The sequence below is a fragment of the Melospiza melodia genome, assembly GCF_035770615.1.
Source record: "Melospiza melodia melodia isolate bMelMel2 chromosome 7 unlocalized genomic scaffold, bMelMel2.pri SUPER_7_unloc_1, whole genome shotgun sequence".
NCBI lineage: Eukaryota > Metazoa > Chordata > Aves > Passeriformes > Passerellidae > Melospiza > Melospiza melodia.
In genome coordinates, this window is record NW_026948497.1 from 7363074 (window position 1) to 7377610 (window position 14537).

The 14537-nt window shown below is 47.6% G+C and overlaps 1 pseudogene; it reads right to left on the bottom strand.

Annotated features, from left to right (window-relative positions):
• Positions 1 to 14537, bottom strand: part of LOC134432881 (zinc finger protein 208-like) — a 1008692-nt pseudogene that overhangs the window by 715900 nt on the left and 278255 nt on the right.

Genomic DNA, 14537 nt, shown 5'->3' on the forward strand with positions numbered 1-14537 from the left:
GAGATGCCCAGCAAGAGGCAGAAGTGCAGGAGCTGCAGCTGCCGCGTGTCTGCCAAGGCCAGCAGGAAGAAGTGGCTGATGGAGCTGCTGTTGGACATTTGCTGGGGCTGTACTTGGGGACCTGTTGATGGAGAAAGACAGTGAAGTGTTAGAGGACATACCTGTAACCAAAATCAAAGCCATTTCCTATCTACCATCCTCTGTAACATACATGGACATGCTTTTGTATGTAAGATTTCTGAGGTTTTCATTTTAATCTCCCTCGAAGTCCCTCCTGGTATTCTTGGAATGCAGAAACCCTCAGCGTTTCTGCTGTCCTCTGGTAGAACAGAGTAAGTTCCCTGAGGCCAGATGATGAGTGGAGAGTGACGGGAGATAGTCTGTTTTTTGTACCTGTTCAGAGTTTCTTTGGGCTTTAATGTTGCTCAGGTCGAGGGTGATCATCTCTCCGTGCTTCCCCTAAAATGTAACCAGGTACTGCTGAGAGCAGGTGGATCCACCACAGTCCAGCTCCACATCTGTAGCCAAGGATTCACATTGCTCATTTCAGCAACCCAAAATCATTTTCAGTGTCACAACACCTCTGCATTTCCCCATTAATCTTATAACTCAAGAGATGATCTAGAACAGGTTTGCTCCCTGGATGGAAGCTCTCAGCTTGGACTGAAATCTCAGGGAGACTTCCAAGTGTCCTTATGATGGCATTGGATTAAGGGAGATGCAGCTCCTTCCCTGGCTGCACTGACAGCTTTGCTCAGAGCGGAGCACTGGGGACAGCGTCACCCTGAGCCAGCTGTGCCCCCGGCCAGAGCCCCCAGGGCCGGGCAGCTGCTCCCAGCCCTGTGCTCTGCAGAGGGAACTGGGCCCGGGGCTGCAGAGCTGCCCCACGGCTCTGCTGCAGCTCTGCCTGCACAGGAGGGGCTGCATGCCTTGGAGCCCCGGCCCTGAGGGCAGAGGCTTGGCTGGGGCACAGGAGGGAGGGGGCTTGTTCAGAGGGAGGGGCTGCACTGGAGGGGATCCTGTGGGCATCTCTCAACTCTCCCTGCCACAGCATTTCTGGGTATTGTTTTCTCTCATTGACCAATCTTCTCTCTGGTTCCTGGAGATTTTCCTCCTGCTGGTGTTTCCCTGTGCCTGATGTCTCCATGCCAGCACTCACAGACCCCAAATCGCTGTGCCCTCTCCTTGGCCTGACAGAACCCTGCCTGTTTGCAGGGCACTGACTGGGGCAGGTTCTCTTTGCAGCTTGGAGAAAAGACAGCTCAGAGTGAGCCTGATTGGTCCAGCAAAGGTGATGCTTGTGCTGTCCATGGCAGAATGGCTGAAAGCACATTAGGGATCTCCTGTGAACATACTGGTGACTAAAAGTAAGAGTTTCAGATGCCTCAGACACTTGTCAAAATTAATAATAATAATTATTAAGCAACCCTTAATATTTATCCCCCCTCTCTGCCATTCTACTATAGTAGGAAACATAATGCAAAATCTTAAAAAATTTCCTAATTTTTGTTGAAATCCTTGTCTCTGAAATATTCCATGACTGATCAGAGTCCCTCAGCATGTCAGAGCTTCGTGAGGATTTCACCTCCCCTGCACGAAAAATACTCAGAGTTGTACTCACAGCGTCTGTAGGCATTGGGATGTTCCAGTTTTAGGAGATCACTCCAGGAGCTGTGGCTGCATTGTCCTGCAGCCAGAGGTTCCTGTGCCAAGGGCTGGCAATGATTCTGCCCCAGGCACTTCTCAGCACCTTCCCGGCCCTGACTGATTGAAGCTCTCTGTGCCTCTGTGATGTGCCCAGCGTAGCTGCAGGCAGTGCCCCAGTCCTGCTGGGCTGGCAGAAGAGCTGCTCATCAAGAGAAATGTGCTTTTGAAGCTCTTCTTGGTTACCAGGAGCTGCCTCTGTGCCAGGAGCCCAACCCAGCTCAGCAGCACAGACAGAGCACAAGGACTTTATTGAGCCTCTGGGGCTTTGTGCTCAGGCCCTGAACATCAGGTCCTGAGAGGGAGCTGGAGAAACCTCTCCAGAACTCCAAGGCAGAATCCAACTCCAAAGTTTCTTGGACTTTTAATGGGTCCCACTGAGGGACATGACTGAGAAAGTGTCCCCAGGCCCCAGGCAGAGCAGAGAACTGGAGGCACTGATGATGGGTGGGGACAGAGAGAAACGAAGTCCAGGGGTCCTGGGGCACAGCAGGGTCTGTGCCACCAAGGGCTGTGAGGAGAAACCTTGTCCTGAGGCCCTGAGGCCTCCTGGCACAGCCCCAGCCAGGCTGGGCACTGTCAGCCCCTTGTCCTGCCCTCAGCATCCCCCCCTAACCCACATCCCAGTGGCCTCAAGGATCTGCTGGAAGGAGTCCCTGGGGAGCCTTGCTCAGGAATGGCCCTGGGGGCTTCTGAATGCTCCCTGCAGGGACTGCAGGTCTTTCAAAAGACTTTGGGTTTGGCTTTTTAATTGGTTCCTCTGTGAGGAATGGCCTCGAATTATCTGCTTTAATTAATCCCTTGAGATTCTGTCTGTTACAACATCAATTGGGACTAATTAATACTTCAGGGTACTTCAGTATTTTAAGCTACTTGGTGTTTCCCTTTTGATACAGACTCTGTGAGATAGATTGTGCAGTCACAGCCTCCAATTATCTGCTTTAATGAATCCCTTGAGAGCTTTGCACTGACACTCAGTGGGGCTCATTAATATTCTGAGATACTCCAGGTTTTTAAGGTACTTTGAATTTCCCTTTCTACACTCTGAATCTCTGAGAAGATTTTTTTGCCATCCTGGTCTCCAATTCTGTCCTCCAGGGAGTCCATGAGGATCCTGTGTTGGGGATGGACCTCAGTGGGACCCAGTAATGCCTTGAGAAACTTGGGGTGTTTCCTCTGACTTCGACTCCTGGAAAAGTTTGTGCAATCTCCTCTCAGGCCCTGATGTTCAAGGGCTCAGCTCCAAATGCACCACGGGGCTCATTAGGATCAAGCAAGTCCTGACAAACCATGGCTGTGCCTCGATTTCCCTCTGCTCTCATGCAGTTCATCAGGAAGTTTTCCTCTTAAAGTTACGGAGAAATATTTCAAAGAGCTTCTAAGAAATATGTATTTCTATCTTAAAGGGTGTCTTTTATTGTTATTCTTATTATACAAGAGCTGATTGCAGCATTCTGTGATTGATATTGATCCAGGGTCTCTCCTAAGGAGGTCTGGTCCGGTCACAAATGTTTTACCTTGAGACCTGACCCAGTGTGGACAACCTTGCCCTACATTCCCCAACCCCATGTGAGAAACAATTTTCACTTTCAAAAATATAAATGTTTTATTAAGACCTTATCTAAATACAACAGAAGACTGAATAAAGAAAGTATACCACATCACGAGCAAATAATTCAGTCAACATGTTCTCCTCTACAAAATAGATGTTCTGTCTTTTATACCTCCAGCCCCTCCCAAAGTCTTGTCAATCGACTCCTTCTATCACTGTTTAGTGGTGGAGATCACTGTGTAACACCTTGATTGGAGGTCAGGTGCTGCCATAGTAACAAGCCAACCCTCCCAAATGCCCCGACTACTGAGGCCATCCTGTGATAACAATGCAAGGGGGTGGGTAAGGATAACTATACATCTACAAAACGTCTTTTAACATGTTTAATATTCACCCCTTAATTGTGAGGGTCAACCATAGAATTACTCATCTGTAACAAACCCCCCTTTTCTCTTTCTCTAAGTCATTTTGCTCGAACAATTAGGTAAAAAATTTTCTCTCTCTCTTGAATGAGTCGTACCAGCCACTGTTGATGTCGGCAAGGACAGTGGGAACAGGAGAAAATAATCTCAGGTTTTCCTTAGACACATGTATTTGGAATTCACAAAAGGGCATCCCAGAAGTCCAGTATGTCATTGACTCCCATCTATTGTGCCTATGTGGCTGCTACCCATAGTTGGTGTATCTTAGGGGTGAGTACAGAGGGCAACTCGGTCCTGCTCTCCAGTCTCTGTTGAATTAAAAGACAACTGAGGAATGATAGAGGTCTGGTATGGCCTTTTGTCCCCACCTTACCATGCCTACGGGGTTGCTACCCACAGCAGGGCTATGGAGACTTCTTGGTAGCAAACAAAGGGGCTAACATGGTCTTGCCCTCCTACCTTTGTCTTATTTTCTTAAAGAAGCTGTCCCATTACATTTTACGGTCCCTTGTGTACTTCCCCTCAACAGATGCTGGTAATTCCCACCCATTAAAAGAGGAAGACAGTTCTTGAGCTGGTTGATGAAAGCTTGACTACTTTTTGGGCATCTTGGTGTTTTTCTGGTTGTCTTTAAGTCTCTGCTTGAAAGTCAATCTTGTTTCACCCAGCCTGGTTGTTACAGTCCATTCTTTGGGTTCTTCTACTGGGCCTTTCAGTCTGTTGCCATGAGTCCATCCCCACTCTGCAGTTCTCACGGCCGATTTGGTGGTGAGCAGTACCTGAAAGGGACCTTCCCACTGAGGACTTAGAGGCTGATCTCTCCATGGCTTAATCATCACCCAATTCCCAGGATTAATATTATGGATTCTGAAATCCAGGGTGGTAGTTTGAGGAATTGCCCTTTTATGTCTTAGTCCTTCTAAGGTTTGTGCTGTAGACATCACTTATTTCTTGGCATTGGTTCCCCTTCCTCATAGGTGGCAACCTTCTGAGGTGAGGTCAGGAAGGGTAACCCAAACATCATTTCATAGGGTGAGACACCCAGATCTGACTGGGGTTGGCTTCTAATTCTTAATAAGACCAAAGGGAGACATTTTATCCATGACATTTGGGTTTCAATCATTAGCTTAACTAGAGCTCTTTCAAGAGTTTGATTCATTCTCTCAACCCAACCGGAACTCTGTGGATGCCACGGAGTGTGTAATTCCCATTTCACTCCCAGGGTCTAAACAACTTTCTGTAATGGCTTCGATGTGAAATGAGTTCCCCATTCTGAATCAATCCTGTTTGCCATCCCATATTGGGGAATGATTGATTCTAGAAGTGTTTACTCACAACACTGGCATTGGCTTTCACAGTGGGTGCCACCTCTACCCAGTGAGTCATGTGATCCACTATCACTTGCAAAAACTTCCACTGTTGTACCTGGGGAAGCTCAGTAAAGTCTACTTGGATGTTTTGAAAGGGCCTTAAAGCTAGTTCTCGCCCTCCTCTGGGTGTTTTCCTCACGATTTTCTTATTCACTTGTTGACATATCACACACTGTTCAGTTACTTGCTTAGGTATTCTGAAAATTCCTATGCAGCCCCAATCCCTTAGAAACTGGTCACTTAGCACTTGTGTACCCCAATGTGTTGTTCCATGTATGCTTTCTAGCATTTTTTTGGTCAGGGGTTTATTCAACATTTGCCTCCCATCTGCTAATCTCCACTTCCTTTTGTTATCTTTCTTGGCTCCTATTTTAAGGAGTTCTTTCTCTTCTGTCCCACTGAATATGGGGACTTTTTGCATTTCTCTCATGGTTGTTAATACTATTATTAGTTATTCTGTCTTTGATTCAGTTGCATTTATAGCTTCTAAATTGGCTAAATTGTTCCCTTGCTCTCCTTTTTGATGTCCTTTAACATATATCACCCCTACTTTCTCTGGTAATTGTAAGGTTTCTAACTCTTCTAAAATAAGTTTTTTGTGAATCAGTTCCTTTCCCCTTGAATTTAGAAACCCCCTCTCTTCTCAAAATTTTCCAAAGGTATGCACTATTCCAAAAGCGTATTTTCAGTCTGTATCTATTATTCCCCTTTTCTGTGCTAATTTTTCCAGAGCTCACTTCAGGGCATAAAGCTCACATGCTTGGGCTGACCAGTTGGAAGGTAACTTTCTCTTTTCTATGGCCACTAACCCTTCATGCACTATAGTGTACCCCGATATCCTGTGCCCCTTTATTACCCATGAAGATCCATCGAGGTACAATCATTTTCCACCTTGGAGTGGTTGATCTGTTAGGTTCTCTTCTACTCTAGTTTGATGATTTATAACCTCCAGGCAATTATGTATTAGTTTCTCATCTGTTTCTCCATCCAGAAACTGAGCAGGGTTGAGTTGGTTACTCACAATTACCTCTAAACCATTTTGTATTAAATATTGTCTTCATACTTTAGCACTCGGGAACCAGTGAGCGATTTCTCAGCCTTTTGGCTCAGGATACTCCTTACTGAGTTTGGGATATATATCTTCAATTTTCCCCCAAAAGTGTAATTTTTTGCTTTCTGCTATGAGTAGGGCAGTCACTGCCACAGCCTGAAGGCAGCTCAGCCACCCCTGGCTGACAGGGTCTAGTAATTCTGATAAATAGGCCACTGGTTTCCTGGATCCTCCCCAGTCCTGGGCTAATATTCCATGTGCTACCCCTTTTTCTAAAGCCACAAACAATAGAAGGGTTTGTCTGAGGCAGGAAGACTCAGTGCTTGTGCACTGACTAATTTTTGCTTTAAAGCTTCAAACTTTTGTTCATCACCTTTTCCCCACCTAATCTCTTCTTCAACTAACTTTTCATACAAGAACCAGATTGCCTGCATGTAGCCTTCAATCCATAGCCTACAATATCCCAACAGGCCTAAAAACCTTCTGACTTCCCTCTTAGTTTTTGGTCATGGCAGTGAGACTATCCCCATAATTCTCTCAGGGTTCAGCTGCCAGCTCCCTTGACAAATCACATGTCCTAGGAATTTTACTTCCTACTCTACAAATTGTAGTTTCCCTTTTGATACCCAAAGTCCTTGATCCCCCAGAAAATTTAACAATACTATAGTGGATTCCCAAATTTTTTTTTCTTCCTGTCCCAAGAAAAGCAAATAATTTACATATTGGATGAGCTTTAACTCAGGTTCAATGGAAAAGAGTTGTAGTTCTTCTCTCAAGGCTTGACTGAAGAGGTTTGGGAATTCAGAAACCCCTTGGGGTAAACTTGTCCACCAAACCTGTTGCTTCCTCCCAGAATTGGGGTCCTTCCATTCAAAGGTAAATATATCCCACTTTCCTCTGCCGGTGAGCACACCCAAAAAGCATCTTTTAGGTCTATCACACTAAACCACTGGGATGTTACTCAGTACGGTAGAGAGGTTAGGCACTACTGGGTACCGATTCACTGTTCTTTTGTTCACTTCTCTCAAATCTTGAACAAGCCTGTAAGTCCCATCTGACTTCTTTACTGGTAATATGGGTGTATTATGGGGGGACATACATGGTTCTAAGGTCCTGTCCTCAAGTAAGTCCTGGATCAGTGGCTGCAGTGCTCATCTCCCCTCCAGGGAGAGTGGATATTGTCATACCCGAACTGGATGGTTCTCATTAACTATTCTATTACTATAGGTTTCATGTTCAATTTACCTTGTTCTTTTGGTTTTGCCCAGAATTCATCTCATGAATTTTGTCCTCATCTTCTTCCCTTAATTGGAGAAGCCTAACTACCATTTTCCCTTCCTCTGGAAGCACTCCAATGTCAAACTGCACCTGTAAATCCCGTACTGATAAATTTCACCCTGCTTCTGGAATTAACAGAATATCCCCAATTCCTATTTTGTTTCTTCCTTCAAACTTTATTTGCTTTATAACTGAGGCTTTGAACCCTTCCCCTTTAGCACCTACTACTTGCACAGTATCTTGACCCTTTTTGCACCCCTTTGGATTCTACACACACAAGTTCTTTCAGCCCCTGTGTCTACTAAGAATTCAAATGCTTCCTCCTGGGATCTATTTTTGAAGTTATCAAGGGCTCCTGATGGTATCCTGTCCCCAGGAGGTAGAGCCCCTGCCACCCCTAATCTTCCGCTTCTCCTTTTTGCTCAGTCTCGTAGATCCTCAACTCCTTTTCCCTCTAGGGGAAATTCTTTCTGATGTGCCCTCTCTCTTTACAGTAAAATCAAACTGGTCCTGGGTTCCCTTATTTCCCAAATTCTCCTTTTTGTGCCCAGTCCCAAGGAGCTGTATCCCCCCTCCATCTATCTTCCCGCACTTGGAATCCCCCTCCCTTACCTGGGTAGTTCTTTATGTTCTGGTTTCCTTCCCTAATGGCAGTTACCATTACCTTGGCTTTTGCCTTGGCCTTCTCTTAGTCCCTCTTTATATACTCCTTCTGTGCTTCTCTTAAAAGATCCTCTAATCTCCTTTCTTGCCAACCACGGAGCTTTTCTAACTTTCTCCATATATCTGGACAGGCATGAGTGACAAAATTTATCTTTAGTAAAATCTGTCCAGCCACCGTGTCAGGATCAACTCCTGAATATTGCCTCATTTTTTTCCTCAACCTTTCTAACCACTCTGTTGGGGTTTCTTCCCTCTTTTTCTGCTCATCGAAAGCCTTATGGGCATTTTGATTACATGGAGCCGCCTCTTTGATGCCTTTTGTAATCAATGTTCTGCATTCCTCCATGTCTTGCCTTCCCCCAGTGCTGTTGTGGTCACTGGTGGGGTGCACTATGGGCATTTTCAGATCCCCAGGAGGTCCTTGCACATGCTCCCTTTCCCATATCCATATCTCAGCTGCATGGATCATCTGTCTTTCTTCTGGTGTGAATGGTCATTATTGATCGCATCTCTTCCCATGTATAAATATTGGGCCCCAGAAACTGATCTAACTTTTCCACTAATCCAATGAGGTCCTCCAGTAATCCTTTCTATTATTTCTTGAACATTCTCACATCAGAAGAACTGAGAGGCACGGTTACAAATGTAATGCCTCCCTGCACCTCACACAGTGGTACTTCCCTCAGAGGATACAATCCCGCTGCTTCGTTCCCATACACTGATCTGCTTTCCTCTCATTGTGCCTCCCTGTTTGTGGTGTTTTGACTAGGCCCATCAGGGGGTAGGGGAAGTGCATCTGGGGCTATTGGAGGTGGAGGGGGTAAGTGTTCTAATGGGTCCCATTCTTTATTTTCTGATACCTTAAACATGCTCACCTTTGAGGGTGAGGTCTCCCTCCCACAGCAGGCAGCGTAGTCACTCTCTTCCTGATTGAATTGTTTCTTAGCTCTTACATGGATGTTTAATGCCTGACACATCCATCCTTCATCTGACCCATACCTCGGCCACTATACATGATTGCTCCTAATTTCCCTTCTGGTCCATTCTACCATGCACTAGTGAATCATTTTTAGCTCATCCTTATCTCTGGTATTTGGGTCATATTTCCACTGGGCTAGTTTCCTTCCCAGTGGGCCATCTGGGGCTATAACTATTGGTACCTCTTCAATTTCTACTCCTCCCCTTGGGGATTCCCTATTTGCCCACAGTCCCATCCTGACCAGCCGATCACAGGCCCTCCTCTGACAGAGCCCACCTTTCCAACCACAGGCCCTCCGGACAGAGCCTGCCTCTCTCAGAAGGGAAAAGGAAAGGGGGAGTGGGAAAAAAAGAAATAAGGAAAGAGAAGGAAAGGGAAGAGAGAGAAAAAACCCAAAAACTGTACTTCTCTTCTGAAAAATAAAAATAAAAAAACCTCATGATCCAAGGGCTTCTGTATCACCGGATTGGTCCCTGCCCTTCCTCTCCTCCTCGGTTCAATGCTCTGGTCCCACGGTCGCACTCTGCTCCCTCTCCCGCCTGGCTCAGCTTGGCTGTGGCCTGCCCCTGGCCCAATTATCCTCGGCAGCTGCAGTCCCACCCCTGGCCCAACCTGGCTCAGCTTTGGCAGCTCTGCAGGCCCCAATTCGACTCAGCAGCTTCCATCCCTCTTCTGACCCAACTTGGTTCGGCTTCAGTGGCTTTGCCCACCCCAATTCAACTCGGAGGCTCAGCCTGCCCCAGTTTGGCTAGGCGGCTGCAGTCCTGCCCCTGGCCTGACTCGGCTCAGCCTCAGCAGCTCAGCCTGCCCCGATTTTGTTCGGCTCAGCAGCCGGCACAGCCCAACCCCCTCGGTTTGGCAGCTCCACCCTGACGTGACTTGGCTTGGTCGCCGGACTGCCCCGACCCCCTTGGCTCAACAGCACACAAACTGCTGCACCGGCTCCTGGGTGACGCCCTGCAGCAAACCCCTCGGTGGCCACCCCACTCCAGCCCGGCTCCGGTTGGCCCTGTTAATTACAGTGCTGGCTGCACCCCAGAGGCTGACCCGCTCTGAGCGATGCACGAGCCACCGCGCCATGTGGAGCTCACCGGCTCCCTTGGTGTGTGCTGGATGGGAATCCTACCCTGGGTCCCCGTCCCAGGCACAAACAGGGTTTCCCTGATGGGTGAACCTAGCTCCCAAGTCCCCACAAACCCTTCAATCCTACATGTCCCACCGGCCATGGGGTCCTTGTCTATGGGATCCCTGCTCTCCTCCCCTGCCATGTGTTCCACTGTTCCTTTTTCCTCTCTACCGTCCAATATCCTGACACTTCAAGGGACCAGGATGGATCCGGTATATTACTAATGTGAAGCTCACTTTCATACACTGGAATTACAGAGTCACAATTTGGCCAAAAATAGTTATGTGGGTGGTGCTCACCCCCCTTCCCCTCTTTTCTTTATCCCAAAGTCTCCTGGTGTCTTTGGGCTTCCAACCTGCAACCATTGGTGGAACTGGGAGAGTCCGATAGACTCTGCCAAATCTGTGGTAGGGGGTGACCCTTTTGAAAACTCCTAAGGACACCAGGTTTATTTCCCAGACGAGTCCCCATTTGTGAGAAATGATGCTCACTTCCAAATATTTAAAAGGATTATTAAAACCCTATCAAAAAGTACAACAGAAGACTGAACACAGAAAATATTATGGCACAGGGAGCACAGGATTTTTCAACCATGTGGTCGTCCACACAATGGATGTTTTGCCTTTTAACCCTTTAGCCCATAAGCTTGTTAATCAACTCTTTCTTCACTGTCCAGTGGTAGAAGTAATTTCCTTACATCTTGATTGGGGGTCAGGTGTTGCCATAGTAAAAAGCCAACCCTCCCAAATACCCCAACTACCAGGAAACAACAAAACAATGGGGGAGTAAAACATAACTATAAAACTACGAAACTTGTCTTAGGATATCCATAATATGTGCCTTTTAATTGTGAGACTCAACCACCACATTACTCATCTATATCACAATTATTGCAAAACTGCTTCTGGTTCCACCCTGTCTGTCCCTGCAGAGGAACAGGCCATCTTTCATGCACTTCTGCAAGCTCAGGCTTCTCATTTTATGAGGAATCTGGCATGGAAATGGCCATATTAAGATGGAGAAAAGAAGAAGAAATGGATTAGAAATTCTTAGAAAAAATTACCCTTCTTACAGGCAAAGTTCACCAAGTCATTCCCTGCATTTCTCCTTTCCAGATTCTTTCAGTCTTCCACTCTGGGAGATGCAGCTTGTTCTGCTGCTTATCATGAACTGATTGTTTTCATGCTCTTGATTTATAGCAGCACAAGAGATGTAGAATCATCTAAACTGAAAACAGAAAGAAACTGTCTCTGACAACCAATTTTCATGTTCTAGATCACTTTCCAGGTGCCTATGGAGACGCGTGAATGATTATCACACAACTCTCCATTTCTGGCTGCAACTTCTGGAGATTCTTTCTCTGAATTCAGTCAGGGTTGCGTTCCCCAACGAGTCCTGTTACCACCTCCTGTTTTCCAAGGTTGGAACAGTCACAATGAAAACCTCACCAATGGCACAACTCCCCAGTCCACCAGGAAAAGAAAGGACAAGTTGTCCAGTTCTCCAAACATTTGTCCTGCTTTGCTGCAACGGTCCTGCTGCAGGTACATTGTGGAAAGCTAAGATAAGCTGCAGTTGGTGGCACATCTTGACAGGAGCTTGACCTCATTCTCCAGGAAAGGTTCTTGGAAAGGGCAGACAGGACTGTGGAGAAGATTCCTGGAAAACTGAACCAGCTTTCCAGAAGTGAAATGAAAATGGAAAGAAACCATCTGAAATGTTTTTCTCTATTTATTTCTATGCTCCCCTTTTCCATCTTGCACTACTTCTCCATGCTATGAGTTCCAAATGGATCTCACCTCACAGATCGATGACATAGTGACTTTTAGACACTCTAAAATACCATGAGCTGCACACAGTTTGCCTTCCTCTGTTTTTTTGGAAAGCAATGCTGGAGCCATCAGTGCAGTGCTTGGGTCAGGCACGAATCCTGCAGGCAGGGAATGTGTCCTGGCAGTGCTTGACCCTCAGCAGGGACAATGCTCAGCAATCCTGCAGGAAGGGAATGTGCCCCAGCAGTGTGTGACCCTCAGCAGGGACAATGCTCAGCAATCCTGCAGGCAGGGAATGTGCCCCGGCAGTGTGTGACCCTCAGCAGGGACAATGCTCAGAAATCCTGCAGGCAGGGAATGTGCCCCGGCAGTGTGTGACCCTCAGCAGGGACAATGCTCAGCAATCCTGCAGGCAGGGAATGTGCCTCGGCAGTGTGTGACCCTCAGCAGGGACAATGCTCAGCAATCCTGCAGGCAGGGAATGTGCCCCGGCAGTGTGTGACCCTCAGCAGGAACAATGCTCAGCAATCCTGCAGGCAGAGAATGTGCCCCGGCAGTGTGTGACCCTCAGCAGGGACAATGCTCAGCAATCCTGCAGGCAGGGAATGTGCCCCGGCAGTGTGTGACCCTCAGCAGGGACAATGCTCAGCAGCGTTGCTGTGCTCGGTCTCCATGGAACCATGCCAGGAGCAGCTGCTGAGCTCAGAAGCCATCGCAGCCCCCGCCCTGCCCCAGAGCCCCTTGGCAGGGTGGGCTCCTGCCCTGGCTCTGTGTGCCAGGAGCCGGCAGCGCTGGGTGCAGCGAGACCAGGGAGGGCACAGAAACGCTGGGTGAGAAATGCTGGGGCAGAGCGAGATGGGTGAGTGCAGCCAGCCAGGGCAGAGGAGCAGCACGCCCAGGGGGCACAGCCTGCAGGACAGATGGCCAAGGGGAGAAAACAACAAACTGCTCAGGAGGGTGGAGAACAAACTTGTAGTTGCAAACTTCAGAGAATGAGGTACTTGGGAAATCTTAAACAGCATTGAATTATAGTAAAGCACTTCATATAGCACTGACTTAGCAAACTCTAACCTGTCCAATTGCAAGTTAACCAGATTTTGAGAAGAGGAAGTCAGGAGAAGAGAGAGAGGGAGAGAGAGATCCACAGTCAGCCTTGGATCTCAGCTGCTGTGAGCTCTGGGGCCGTGGGACATGTCAGTGTCACACCCCTGTCACAGCCTGACCTGCTCTTGTCCCTCTTCCAGGTGGGGTTTTTGTGGTGCCAGGGGCTTGGCTGGAACTTTGGGGCTGGGCCAGAGACTGCAGTGGCTGGGGTGGGGCAGTGACCACCCCATCTTTGCAGAACTCTCCCTGCCCCAAACACAGACTGGAGATGTCTGGGGTCATTCATCATTTCTCTGCTCTCCAGCACCAAGGCAATGGACTCTGGCTACAACTCTGAGCTCGTGCCCAAGGCAACCACCCCTGGCAATGGGGGTCCATGGAGCTGCTCTCAGGAAACTCCCATAAGCTGGGGAGTGCCCCAAAACTGCCTCAGAAATGTGAGATACCTCAAAATCTCTTCAGGAATGTGGATTATTAAAAAACTCACTCGGTAATGGGCTCCCCATCCCTTCATCATCCCCAAACTTTGGCTGTCTCATTTCAGACTCCAACCCACCTCCCCAATCCCAACCCCAACTCACCCCACCACTCCTGGACATCAACACCCCCTTCCCAAGCCATATTTGCCCCATTTTCCACCTCCCAAACCCCATCCCACCCATCCTGCCCCACCCAATGCCCATCTCAACCCTCCTGATTTGAAGCCATCTTTGCTCAATCCCCTTCCAACCCCATTCCACACCAAAGAGCAGTGGAATCAAGGAATTTTGGGGTGGGATTGAGTAGTTTTCAGTGGCATTGAGGTGACAGATTGAACCCTTGTCGAACCACCTGACACCAGGTGGTTCATCACAGGTCCCGTTTATTGAAGAAAGCATCAAACACTTATACAGCAAATAATAAACTTATGAATATTCTGCAAGCCAAGCAATCTATTGGTTAAACTATACCATGAACTCTTCCTCATTCCTTAGGGGTTACATCTGTCTTTTCTCATGTCTCTTTCACTATTTGTTATTATACTACAGCTAGGCCCAAGGACACGCTATCTCACAGGTGCAGGACTTTGAATTAACCACGGCTTTGTACTGTTCTAGTTTCTAGCAGCTAAATTCTCAACATCCCCTCTTGTCTATTTGAGTGCCAAGAAAAGGGAAACGAGTACACCAAATACCCCCAAAACCCCAAATTCTCCCAATTATTTCCATGAATCTCAGATTCCCCTGAAACACAAGTAAAAAGTGAGGCTTTAGATGCCTTTGATGAATTTATTGATTTTTACCCCAATTTCCTCTGGTTTAAAGGGATGAAGATGAATCCAAAGAAAATTAGGGCCAAAATAAAAGAATAACCAGCCCAGTGTCTTCCCAACATGGATCCCAGGGAATGTGGATTGCCAGGGTTCTGACCATTGTGTGTCCTCCCATGGGGGATGAAGCTGGAGCAGTGCATGAAGCTCCTCCTGCAGTTGGGGCACTCACAGGGCTGCCCTTACTGGTGACTCTGTTGGTGTTGG